The sequence below is a fragment of the Nomascus leucogenys genome, chromosome 13 (genome assembly GCF_006542625.1).
Source record: "Nomascus leucogenys isolate Asia chromosome 13, Asia_NLE_v1, whole genome shotgun sequence".
Taxonomy (NCBI): domain Eukaryota; kingdom Metazoa; phylum Chordata; class Mammalia; order Primates; family Hylobatidae; genus Nomascus; species Nomascus leucogenys.
Window position 1 is genome coordinate 47,446,348 of NC_044393.1, and position 13,421 is coordinate 47,459,768.

General features: G+C 49.7%; 1 protein-coding gene across 2 annotated transcripts in view; it reads right to left on the bottom strand.

Annotated features, from left to right (window-relative positions):
• Nucleotides 1-13,421, bottom strand: part of BANF2 (barrier to autointegration factor 2) — a 36,239-nt gene that overhangs the window by 22,012 nt on the left and 806 nt on the right. The window lies entirely within an intron of this gene.

Below are 13,421 nucleotides of genomic sequence, written 5' to 3' on the forward strand. Positions count from 1 at the left end.
CATTTATTTATTTATTTATTTATTTATTTACTTATTTTTGAGATGGAATCTCACTCTGTCACCCAGGCTGGAGTGCAGTGGCCTGATTACAGCTCACTGCAGTCTCGAACTCCCAGGTTCAAGCAATCCTGTTGCTTCAGCCTGGTGAGTAGCTGGGACTACAGGCACAAGCCACCACACCCGGGTAATTTTTTAATATTTTTGTAAAGATGAGGTCTTGCTATGTTGCCCAGGCTGGTCTGAAACTCCTGGCCTCAAGCAATCCTCCTGCCTCTGCCTTCCAAAGTGCTGGGATTATTACAGCCATAAGCCACTGCGCCTGGACTGTCTTAGTCATCTGTAAGTGTACGGTGCAGTAGTGTTCAATGTATTCACGTTGTCGTGCCAATCTTCAGAACATTCTCATACCCAATAAACAACTCCTAATTTCCCCCTCCTCATTTCCCCCTCCTCATAGTCCCTGACAAACACCATTCTACTTTCTGTCTTTATGAAGCTGACTACTCTAGATGCCTCATGGAAGTGGAATCACACAGGAGTTGTCTTTTGGTGACTGGCCTATTTTACTCAGCTTGATGTCCTTGAGGTGCATCCATGCAACAGGATCTCTCTCTCTCTCTCTCTCTCATTTTTTCTTTTTAAAATGGAGTCTTGCTCGTCACCAGGCTGGAGTGCAATCATAGCTCACTGCAGCCTTGAACTCCGGGGTCAAGTGATCCTCCATCCTCCCGCCTCAGCCTCCTGAATAGCTGGGTCTACAAATGTACACCACCATGTTCAGCTAATTTTTAAATTTTTTTGTAGAGATTGGGGGTCTCCCTAAGTTGCCAGGCTGGTCTTGAACTCCTTTCCTCAAGAAATCCTCCCTCCTTGATCTCCCAAAATATTAGGATTACAGGCATGAGCCACCGTGCTCAGCCAGGATTTTTCCTCTTTCTAAGACTAAACAACATTCCACTGTATACACTACATTTTGCTCCTCCATTCATCCATCATGGGAACCTGGGGTGCTTCCACCATCTGGCCATTGTGACTAATGCTGCTATAAACATAGGGGCACTGTAACATATTTCTAAACCTCTCAATGTACACCCCCTTATGAGTAGAACATTTTGATCCCACCTCTCTCTGCCATTATTACCCCACAGAGAAGGGGAAAGCAATGTTGTCTCGGGAGGGAGAAGGAGTTTCCCCAGAAGACAGGAAGGGAGAATCTACCTTCTCCGCCCCATGGATTCTAGAAAGAGGAAGAAGGGTCACCTCATTATCCGCACTACCCTCCCAGGGAAGGTGGAAGAGAAAAGAAAGATGAAGTTTCATGGGCACGGGGCTTGAACTCCCCTACCTGAACAAACATCCAGAAGTGGGCAGACTCTTTAGATTCCAGGAAGGTTGTCGGGCTGTGGGAATGGTGCATGGGACTTGGTGGCTTGCCTTCCAGGAGTTGGCAAGAGATGACAATAACGGTCACTTCTGAAGTGTCTTGGGCAGCAGTGTAGCAGCAGTAAACAGTGGCTGGGAAGATAAGCTTGAGGCAGTGCCCTTGGCTTTTTGCAGCAAAAAGTTCAGGGCAAGATAGGGCAGAAGATGCTTTAAGGCCTGATGGGTGAACTGAAGCCTGGAGTCAGGAGGAAGAAGTCCCCTGCATGGGGACCTCACAACCATGGGCAAATGTCCAGGCCACAGGCTGCAGCAGTGGAAACTAAGATAGCCCTAAAAGACAAAATGGGGCTGGTCACCCCTCCACGGCAAGGAGCAGATTCCAGCAGCCACACTGCCACAGGCTCAGGCCATCATCCTGCAGATTCCATGGGTATTCAAAGTCCCCTCTCCCCACTGCCTTGAAGACACAGTCAGCACCTGTCTCCACACACACCTGGCAGCCATCACTCTTTAGGAAGGACGGAGGAGGGGCAGAGCAGTCCCTAAGGAGACCGCACCTCCCAACAGGGACTCTCTAACACGGCCTGGAGAGAATCTGACTTTTCCATTGCGAGGAGACAGAGCGTAGTAGGTGTCGTTGGTGCCATTCCCAGGTCTCCTTGACCAGCTGGTGCACCCAGCTGCTACAAGTGTTGCAGGGAACTTCAATGCGTGGTCATGGCTTTCTCTGGACTGTCACCTCTGCCATGGAAGCTGCTACACCTGGAGACACCTGGGAGGTTGCAAGGCCCAGCCCTCTGCCTGAGGGCAACTAATGGCCTGAGGATGCGGAAGCACAAAACCCTAACCCCCTTGTCTCAAGGTGGAGCCAACTCCCTGGTACCATTCCTGCTCCAGAGCCCCCCAGGGGGTCAGGTAGAAGCTGAGTGCCCCTGGTGCACACCTCTCAGCTCCTCCCCTGCCCTCTCCTGCTTCCTTCACCAGGTCAGGGGCACCGGAACCCGGGTCTCAGGCTCTGCTTCCAGGGAACCCCACCCGACACATACACAATTTGCAGCTACTCTGTTCTTACCACATTGTGTGGATATATCTAAGAATAAAGAATCATATTTTCTTTATACGGGTAAGTGTGGTGAGAGTGAATCTGTAACTGACTCCACTGTGTAGTTAAACAATGTCTTCAGGCAAAAGTGACTCTCATGAGGGCTTTACAGGCCCTGGAGGGGGCCCCGGGGGAGGCCATCTGGGGGCAGGCAGTGGCTCCACACTGGCCTTTGCCTGCAGGAGGATTGCTGTGCTCATCTCTAACCCAGACCTCCCAGGAGGTTTGTTCTCCATTCCCACCAGAGTAATGTTGCCACATTTAGGTAATAAAAATGTCAGAGGCCCAGTGAAATTTGAATTTCAGATAAACACTACATAACTTTTTAGTATAAGTATGGCCCAAGTATTTCACAGACTGCACTTATACAGAAGGGGCTTTTTCTTGTTTATCTGAAATGTAAATTTCACTGGGCATCCTGATTTCATCTGGCGGCGCCCCCGCCCCCGCCCCAACACTCCCACACGGTCTGACTCAGCAGAAGCCCCCAGATCTGCCCACACACCCAGCCCTGGGCTGCCGCGGGAGCTGCAAGGGTCCGAAGTTCTTCCTGCTGGGATTCCACTCCTGGCTCAGCCGCCGTTAGGCCGGCCAGTTATTCTACCCTCTGGATATGATGAAAGCCACAGACTGACGAGGCTTGAAGCTAAAGGGGAAACAAGATGATAATACACAGCTTGGGAGATCACTGCAGCAGCCTGTCACTCAGAAGTCACCTCGGAGGCAAGCGCTAGTCTGGATGTCAGCTTGTCCCTGCTCACATGGAAAGAAGGTCTGGTGCCAGCCTGGGCTCACTCCGGGACTAGAAACAGAATAAGGATCACAGGCAAGCGGGAGAAATGGAACCAAATCGAGCTGGCGAGTAAGGGGGCTCATGGTGGCCAAGCACCTACTACGTGCCTGCCTCTGTATGGCCATTGTCACACATAGTCCTCAAAACGAATTCTGCAACATTAGAGAATTGTTCCTATTTTAAGAGATGTGAAAATGGAGCCCCAAAGAGGCAAAGGGGGCCACCTACCTAGTAAAAGGCAGCGATGAGCTACAGGCTGAGGTCTGGGTAGTTCCAAAGACCAGCTCTTCCCTCTCCAGGACAGGAGTCAGAACAACAAGGACAGTTTTAGCAGATGCTGTCCCTGCCCTGCCCATGTCCCCCCAGGGCTCTTCACGGTTTCCATGGTGGCTCTTCGCCCTGCAAGTGGGCAGGGCTGGGGACGAGACACCCTGGGAGCAGCCCTTGGCCAGGATGTGAGTAGGTGGGTAAGTATCCAGCCCCACACCCCTCAGGTGGCACAGCTCTGGGGCCTGTCCCACATTAGGTGATATCCAGACATCCCTAGTGGGAGGGAGCCCCCAGTGCTCATGGCAGTAACTGCTCAAGGCCACCTTCCCTTCCGGTCTCACATCCTCATTCCCTTCCTCATGGGACCAGGAACCCTTTCCATATCAACTACTTGCACTGCAATTAGATGATCAGGTCAGCAGCTGGGAAACCCACCCAAGACAGCAGCTCATGCTTATCCAGGCTTCCCAAGGCACCGTGCTAAGCTCCACACCAAGATCATCTCATTTCATCCGCCCACCCGCCTTTGGGATGAGATAGGTTCTATGATTATCCTGTTTCACAGATAAGATAAATTAACTGACCTAGGACATTGCCAGGCCTCAAACCGAGTGGGCCTCAGCCTAATATCTGTGTTCTCAACAACTGAGGTATTAAGCAAGGATTCCATTGAGCTTCTGGGCAATCATTTTCTCTCCTTCTAGCTTTGGACTGACTTCCCCTGCTTGGGTGCAAATATAAACAGGAGATGCAGCAGTTGGCTGCCCCAAAACAAGGGGGCATCTTGTGTACAGGTGTAGCTGTGCAGTGGTGCAGTGTTTTAAGCATTGCCTTCATTCTACTCATAGGATATTGAAGGCCCACGTGCCATGTATTTACCTCCCGTTCTTTGCTGGACAGAATGCCTCACCCAAGATTTAATTTTCCTTCGTTCCTCTGCTCTCACATTTTGTGTGTCCTGCCCTTGCCTGCTAGGCCTCAGCACGGTGGTTCTGGATCCTTCTAAGGACCAAGGCGTTCTGAGTTCCTCCAGCCCTCCAAGTCCACATGTCTCCGGATACGAGGGTGTGAGTATGTGCATCTGTGAGTCTCAGTTCAGAAATCGGCTCTAAGTGACTTGCCTGGTCTTCCCAAATGCAAAGACCTACTTAAGACCCTTTCAAAAGAAAATCACTAGGCTTGCTGGCTCTGGCTTCAGAAAAGGGGCCTGAGCAAGAGTTCTATCTGTTTGATTTGTCTCCATTCAAAGCCAAATTCTCAAGGTTATAAAGAAAGGATTTCCCAGATTGTCATTGCTTTCATTGATTGCATTATCACCTGAGCAGTATCTTGCAGAGACTATAGATAGGAGTTTCAGTAATTTCTAAATAGCTTTTGGTGTTTTATAACATCAGCAGATAAGCTTGCCATTTGTAAACATGCCCTTGGACAAACAGCATACACGCATTCCTTAGGAGGAAAAGAATCTGTTTCTGGGCCTGGGAAGGGTGGTATTCTGCCTCTACTAAGGGTCAGTTTCAACACTGGATTGTTGGGAAAGAGTTTAAGCTGGAAAAAAGATCTCAGTTTCAATGATCTTCTTAACATCAGCCACCCTTTGAGCATCTATTAAAAGTTCAAATCACGGGCTGCAAATGAAAAAGCCAGAGGGACAAGGCAAATTAAAAAAATAAAGCAGTGAAGAAAACAGTGCAAGGGTGCTGACAAAAGAGGACCAACATTGGACATCCACTGGGGAGGTCACAAAAGTGCTATGGACTGTGTAGCTGACTGGGGTCCCACACCCCATCTAAAGGAGGCCACCTCTTTCTGGAATGTGGGTCCCATGTGACTGGATCTTGTGAGTCTTTTCAAGAGAAGCCCAACATTAAGATTTTTATGTAGTAGTACCCAATTTTTGAATGTTGGGAAATCATTCAAATATTCATAATGCTATGTGGACCCAACAAAACAAAGCCATGCCACAGTTTGCCTCTCCTGCTATGGACCTTCCTTCAAGAAAAATGCCCCCGTGCACATATAAATACAATTTGACATCATATTTCAGGCTTTTGTGGATCAGGGATCTCAGGTTTTTTTCTGTTTGTTTTTGTTTTTTTTCGAGACATATCACTTTGTTGCCCAGGCTGGAGTGCAGTGGCATGATCTCAGCTCACCACAACCTCCGCATCCTGGGTTCAAGTGATTCTTGTGTCTCAGCCTCCCGAGTAGCTGGGATTACAGGCATGCACCGCAACACCTGGCTAATTCTTTTTTTTTTTTTTTTTTTTTTTTTTGTATTTTTAGTAGAGACAGGGTTTCACCATGTTGGCCAGGCTGGTCTCAGACTCCTGACCTCAAGTGATCCACCTGTCTTGGCCTCCCAAAATGCTAGGATTACAGGTGTGAGACACCATGTCCAGCCTGTAGTCAAGTTTTGATTCTTAGAAAACAATCTTGGCTGGGGCTGGGTGCAGTGGCACACACCTATAATCCCAGCACTTTGGGAGGCCAAGGTGGGTGGATCATCTGAGGTCAGAAGTTCTAGACCAGCCTGACCAACATGGTGAAACTTCATCTCTACTAAATACAAAAACATTAGCTGGGTGTGGTGGCGCCTGCCTGTAATCCCAGCTACTCGGGAAGCTGAGGCAGGAGAATCACGGAAACCCAGGAGGTGGATGTGGCAGTGAGCCGAGATCATGCCATTGCACTCCAGCCTGGGCAATAAGAGCAAAACTCCATCTCAAAAAAAAAAAAAAAAAAAAAAAAAAATAATATATATATATATATAGGATCAGGTCATTCTCATCCTGAATCTTGGACGTGGTTTCCCTGGGACATGTTCTGACCTTCCCTGTGAAAAATATCTACAAACAGGGACTGCCATTCTTGCCTCTGCTGTACTTCCATCTTCCTACTCAGGGGCCACATGCTACTCCCAGCATCTTCCCTTAAATCCCTACTGGGATTTTCATCTTTTTTTTTTTTTTTTCTTTTGAGACAGAGTCTCGCTCTGTTGCCCAGGCTAGAGTGCAGTGGTGCAATCTCGGCTCACTGCAAGCTCCGCCTCCTGGGTTCACACCATTCTCCTGCCTCAGCCTCAGTAGCTGGGACTGCACCCACCACCATGCCCGGTTAATTTTTTGTATATATTTTTTTTTATTAGAGACAGGGTTTCACCATGTTAGCCAGGATGGTCTCAATCTCCTGACCTCGTGATCCGCCCACCTCGGCCGCCCAAAGTGCTGGGATTACAGGCGTGAGCCACTACGCCTGGCCAGGATTTTCATCTTTAAAGCATCCCTGGTGAAGCTTTGATTTCCAGTGCTTGCAAACCCATCTGAAAGTGCCAAGATGTGGTTCCCAGTCTCTTCCCTCTGCATGGCCCTTGGGTGTTGGTGGCATTTAGATGTTGATCAAGTCATGCCTAGCCCTGGCTCTGCTCTAGAGGTTTGGATCTGTATATTCCATCCTGCTCACAGCCTCTACTTTCCTGCACGGACTTTGGATAGAGTCACCTGGAAATGACCAAAGATACACATATGCCACCCCTCCATCTTTGCAGTGAAGACGAGAAAGCCCTTTGCACTGATCTGCACTCTGAGCCACTGCCATCTGCTCATCGAATGCTAACCCTCTCTTAGTGGCAGTGAAGAGGCAGAAGGAGCCACAGCTGGCTGGACCTGTGTTTGATCTTGGCTTTACCCTTTACTTGGTGGATCTGTTTCTACCTCTCCATTCCTCCATTCCCGCCATCATTTAAGGATCCCCTACTACGGATGGGCTAAGTGTCTTGCTAATTCACAGACATCTTATTTAATCCTCACAACAAAGCTATGATGTGGGAACGTATCTGAGCCCCATTTGCCAGATGAGGCAATGGAGGCTTAGACAGTTTAGTAACATGCCCAAGATCATATGCTTGGCGAGGAGAAGAGCCAGAGCTTGAATCTTTCATGTTAACCTCATACCTGTGAGTTCAGTCAACTAACCAACAGCTACTTTTTTCTTCTTGATCTATATGGGTCATGATAATCCCCAAGCCGGATCACTGAGTGGCTTAGAATGAGCTCATATGAAGTGTCCAGATGAACGAGGGTCTCAAAGGTGATGTTGCTATAACAGTCGCCCTCACGTCAGCACACCCCAGCCCTGACCCACAATCTCTCCCTGGATTTAAAGTGTGCACTTGGCTCTAGGAACCTTCCTTTCCCTTCACCCTTCAGCCTGGCACACTTGGTGTCTGTCTGTGCTGACTCTCTGGATTTGGCCAACCTTCAAGCCCCTTCAACCTCATCTATGCCATCACCTTGCCAGTTGGGTGGCTGTGTTTTCCTAAGTACAGACCCATGTGGTTTTCTGCACCTCTCAATAGTTCCCTCAGGCATGCAGCAATGAAGGGCATGTCCCAGGCAGGGGTTGGGCACTCTGGGTGCCCATGGGCCCTCACAGGAGCAGTGCCATAGAAGCCCATAAACCCTTATGCACAGACTCCAGACAGCAGGAACACAACCAGGAGGACAGGGCTACCCTGAGGTACAAAGAGATGCTTCTGCACAGCATGAAGTATGTCTCAACACCGCATCTGGGGTAATCCCAGCATGAACTAGTTGCATAACCTTGCCCAAATCACTTTCCCTTCTTGGCCTTAGTTGCTTCATCTATGAAATGGGGAGGAACAGAGTTAGGTTACTAGTTTTCCAAACAATAGTTCCTAGGCCTCCCCCCATTCTCGGGGATTCACAATGTACACCAGCCTATTTACGGCTTTGAAAAGTCCTGTAAAGCAAGGAAACTGCTGACCTGGCCTAGCCCATTATATTTTACCTTTCCTAGACCAGACAGCCTTTCAAGTAACATCGTTTAGCTTCCCTTGAACCAGTGTCCTGTGGAACATGCGTTGGCTAATTTTCAAGATTCTTCTGGTGCTAAAGATCTTTAATTCGACAGCCTCTGAGTCTGTGCTAGGGGTTGGGAGGCCTGGTTAGCTGTGGGCCCTCTGGAATTCATGAGGCTCCTGCCCTCTGTTTTCTCAGCCATCACACAAGGACTCCAACACCTGTTCTCATGATCAGTTGGGACAATTTTTTAGCTTCCTAACTGCTCTCCCTTCTCTCCAATTTTACATGGACAATCACCTCTTCCTGCTTTCATCCAATGTGGCTTGGGTGGGGCCAGTCTCCCACCCGGCTCCAGGGACACATACATGACCAGGCCTGGCCAATGAGGTAACAACACACATGACCAGGCCTGGCCAGTGAGGTAACAACACACATGACCAGGCCTGGCCAATGAGGTAACACGTCCTCCTGGCCACAGTGACTGCATCATTGTGGACACACGACCTCAGCTGGGCCAGCCAGAGAGAATCCTGGCACTTTTGCCAGAAAGATTAGGCAAGAAGTGGTGCCCCCTTCTTGCTGGGGTTGCTAAGTGAGAGTTCGTCTCTTCTTCCACTTGTGGGGGATCCTGTCAGAGAGATCTTGGTGATGCAGAACTGGAGATGGTGACAAATAGTTTCTTGCCAACATCATTTGAGGGCCTAGATACAGCTAGTCCTGAAGCCATACGTGCTCCAATCAATCCTTTGCCTTTTAACTAGTTTGAGTTTAGTTTCTAATCCTAACCGAAAGAGCCCCATTCCACCAATTTTACAAGGGACACAATGATAATTAAATGTTAAAGAAGGAAGGGGCCTTAAAGGCTGGTAAAGCAATGCATGAGAAGTGCTTGGGAGGTAGGATGGGACAGTTACCCCATGTGGGCACAAGCCCAGATGCCAGGGAAGAAGGGACCGATCATGTAGACCTCAGCAACAGTGGGTAATGCTTAACCCAAAGAAGTGATGTCCACTCTAGAAGTGGAATTGTCAAATCTTAGCACAGGCTCAGTCCTGATAGGATGCGTTCTAATACAGCCTTGCTACTCCACGTGCAGCCTGTGGGCCTGCAGCTTTGATGTCTCTTGGAGTCTGTTAGGAATGCAGAATCTCAGGCTCCACTCCAGACCTGCTAAATCTGCATCTTAACCAGACCCCAGATGGCCCATGTGCATGATCAAAGTTGAGAAGCCCCACCACAGCATTGTTGAAGTGACTGTGTAGCGTGTCCATAGATCCCTTCCTGCTGGTATGAACATCCTGCCCGCCCACCAGGAAGTAGACAGTTTTCCCTCCCCTTTTAACTGGGCTTTCGCCCTATGGCTTAGTTAGCCCGGTAGAAGGTGATGAAAATGGTGCTGCCAGTTCTGGGCCTGGCAGCCTCTGCTTCCTCTCTCAGAAGCCAGCTGGGTACGGTGGCTCACACCTGTAATCCCAGCACTTTGTGAGGCCGAGGCAGAGGCTTGAGGTCAGGAGTTCGAGATCAGCCTGGCCAACATGGTGAAATCCCATCTCTACTAAAAACACAAAAACTAGCTGGGCATTGTGGCGGGCACCTGCAATCCCAGCTACTCAGGAGGCGGAGGCAGGAGAATTGCTCGAACCCAGGATTGGGAGGCGGAGGTAGTGGTGAGCCAAGATCTCACCACTGCACTCCAGCCTGGGCAACAGAGCAAGACACTGTCTGAAAAAAAAAAAAAATCAGGCTACTTGCCCTGAGACCTCCATGCTGTAAGAAAATCCAGACAAATCACATAGAGATGTTTCCTGGAGAGCCCAAAAGTCCCAGCTGTGTGAGTGAGGCCTTCTTAGGCCACCCTGTCCAGCCTAGCCCCTAGCTGAGTGACCCTCACTGACACAATGTGGAACTGAGTCCTGCTCACATTCCAGACCCAGAGAATTGGAAGAAATACGAATCTTTGCTGTTCTAGGCCACTATGCTCATGTTATTTTGTCACACAGCAGAAGTTACTGGGGCCATGACTGCCTTTCCTCCTCACTGAAGGAGGGGGCTGTCCTGCAGAATGTTCACGCACTCTCAACGCCACACTGAGCACTTTCTGCCTGTCAGGCGCTGTTCCAGGCACAGAGATGGAGTGGGAGAGGGCAGACCACATCCCTGCTCTGGTGAAACTGGGATTTTTATCCAGGGAGAGGGCAGTAGACAAGAAAACACACAAACGTAACTTCAGAGAGATAAGGAGCAATTGGAATGGGGCCGGGGACACAATTAGATAGAATAGGGAAGGCCTTTCTGAAGACACACACTTGATCCGCGGCCCCCCTGTTGAACAGGGGCAAACCATAAAATGATCAGAAGAAGAAGTGATGCTGGCAGAGAGAACAGCAAATGCAAAAATCAAAAAGTGCAGGAGGCCTGGGAGTGAAGGCAGAGGGAAAGGGAAAGCCAGGAGAGGGGAATGAGATCAGAGATGAAGTCACAAAAGTCAGCAGGGGCCAGAGCAGCAGCATCTAGCACACCAGCCACCAGCCACCCACGGCTACGTAATCTAAGCTTCCATTTAAACAACAAGCGCAGCTCCTCAGTCCCACTGGCCACATCACAAGTGCCCAGTGGCCCTGTGTGGCTAGTGGCTATCATATCAGACAACACAGAGATAGAATATTCCCAGGATGGTTCTGTTGGCTGAGATGGCTACAGAATAACTCAGAAGCACATCAGAACCAGAGTTCAAGGTCAGACCGTGTGTTCTTGGGCTTAGTATTCCATTAAATTTCTGAAGGTTCCCGTTTTCCCCAGGGTTAAATGAGGCTTTTCCAGCCCAATAGCGAGTCCAAATTATCCACAGCAAGAAGCCAAGTCCACAAACAGTTGCACACGGGTCCTATCCAAGGAGCATCAGCAAGGCCTCATCCATGGAAACTGGCAGCAGAGGTCTGTGTAACTGACTTCTTTGCAACCTCATTTAAGTTGCCAATTGGGGCTCCCTGATGTGAAAAAAGAACAGAGCGTGGCTACTATTTCAGGGCACCACGCAGAAAGGAAAGTGCCACAATTAGCTGAAGCTGCTTTCGATTAGCAGATTTTCTTCCTTGGCGCATAACATCTGTCCGTGTATAGACATCGCTCCATCTTGCTCCATCAGAGCGAGTAGCCAGGCCAGTGAAACAGGTGGGCCCACAGGGAGTTCAGCATCCATCAGGGCAACGTCCAAGAGGGGCTGGAAATAGGCACTGCAGAACTTGACATATCGATGGCAGTTTGTCTTAGGGAAAAGCTAAGAAAGGAGACCCTGCTTCCTCACACAAGCTGGGAGGTGGCAGATGGAGGCATAAGTTTTCCTTGGGGTTAGAAAGACCTGCTTCGTCATTTAGTATTTATGACATCTCCACAAGTACCTGAACCTCTGCTGTGGTTACCTAACCATGCTCATCTGAGAAATGGGGCCGATGACACCCACCTCGTGGAGTTGGGGAGGAGAAGGTGAAATAATTTCTGGAAACACACTTGGCATGCGGCAGGCATTCTGTAAATGGTGGCTGAATCATTATCTTGATAGGAAAGAACCAGGTGAACGAGAGAGATGGGCATGGGGACGTTGGATCAGCACTCAGAACTGGCTCCTCCATTTGTTCAGTCAACACAGGTTAACTCTGCAAATTGGCTCTGGAGCCTTGGAAAACTCCCTCAACCGGCCGGGCGCGGTGGCTCACGCTTGTAATCCCAGCACTTTGGGAGGCCGAGGCGGGTGGATCACGAGGTCAGGAGATCGAGACCACAGTGAAACCCCGTCTCTACTAAAAATACAAAAAAATTAGCCGGGCATGGTGGCGGGCGCCTGTAGTCCCAGCTACTCGGGGAGGCTGAGGCAGGAGAATGGCGTGAACCCGGGAGGCGGAGCTTGCAGTGAGCCGAGATTGCGCCACTGCACTCCAGCCTGGGCAACACAGCGAGACTCCGTCTCAAAAAAAAAGAAAAAAGAAAAAAGAAAAAGGAAAACTCCCTCAACCAGCCTGGGTTCCTCTTTCCTACCTGGGGCCCGTAGCTGATCTCTATGGTTCTTCCCAGTTCTCCTTGCCTAACAGAAAGTTTGCAGCCGCCCTTAAGGCGTGACCCACCTGAGTTCAATCACAGAGGGTGGGCAAAGTACTAAGACCCAGAATCCTACAATCTTGGATTTGGAAACAGCCTTTAAAGATCTTTTGGTCCAGCTCCCAGCTGATCACAAGAATCCCGTTTCCTTCCATGCTGACGGAAGAGCCGTGGCCTGCACACTCTTGCTGCCTTGCAAAGCAGCCCATTCTCTTTTCAGAGAGCTCTAATGTTGAGGATAGTCGATAGAGAGTGAATGCATGCTCCAGGTTAATGGCCCTCTTTAGACGTGGCACCAGCACAGAACAGTCTTCAGTTTCTGTGTCTATAGAATGAACCTGAGAACACCTGCTTCACAGAGGTCAGAATTAAGAGCAATAACATAGGTGGCGGGTCTGGCACGGGAGGTTCAGCGTTTGCTCCCTTTCTCCTCTCCAAATTAAACCTGCTGCAGCACGGGGACCACAGGTTGCTCTAGCGCTGGCCCCTCTACTCTCTTTTTTCCTTTTCCAGTGGGGCCTAACATTGGCTAAAATGTTCTTAGCATGCTTGGTGAACCATTGGCATCTTGGACTTGTGTGTGAAGCAGAGGTTGGCTTCCGCCCATCACATATAAAACGAAGGAGGGACGGCAAAGCCTAAGGGTAAAATATTTCTCTGATCCACCCCCCACCACCTCCCTTTCTACCTTACACAGTCAGGGAGAGCCAGGAGCCTTCTCAAAATCATGGGGTCCCTATAGAAGTCACTCCTTCATGGGAGAAGGGACGCAGCTGCAGCTGTGTGGACGTGTTGGCACTCACAGATGGTGAATGGACCGTGGACAGACTGTGGGAAAACACGAATGGGCCATGGTAGGGAAGGCGGCTGTGCCTCCTGGGGCCCAGAATGGGTCGCCACTGTTTGTTGTAGAAGGCCTTGGGTCTCAAACCACCCTCGACCGAGTGCAGGTGGCCCG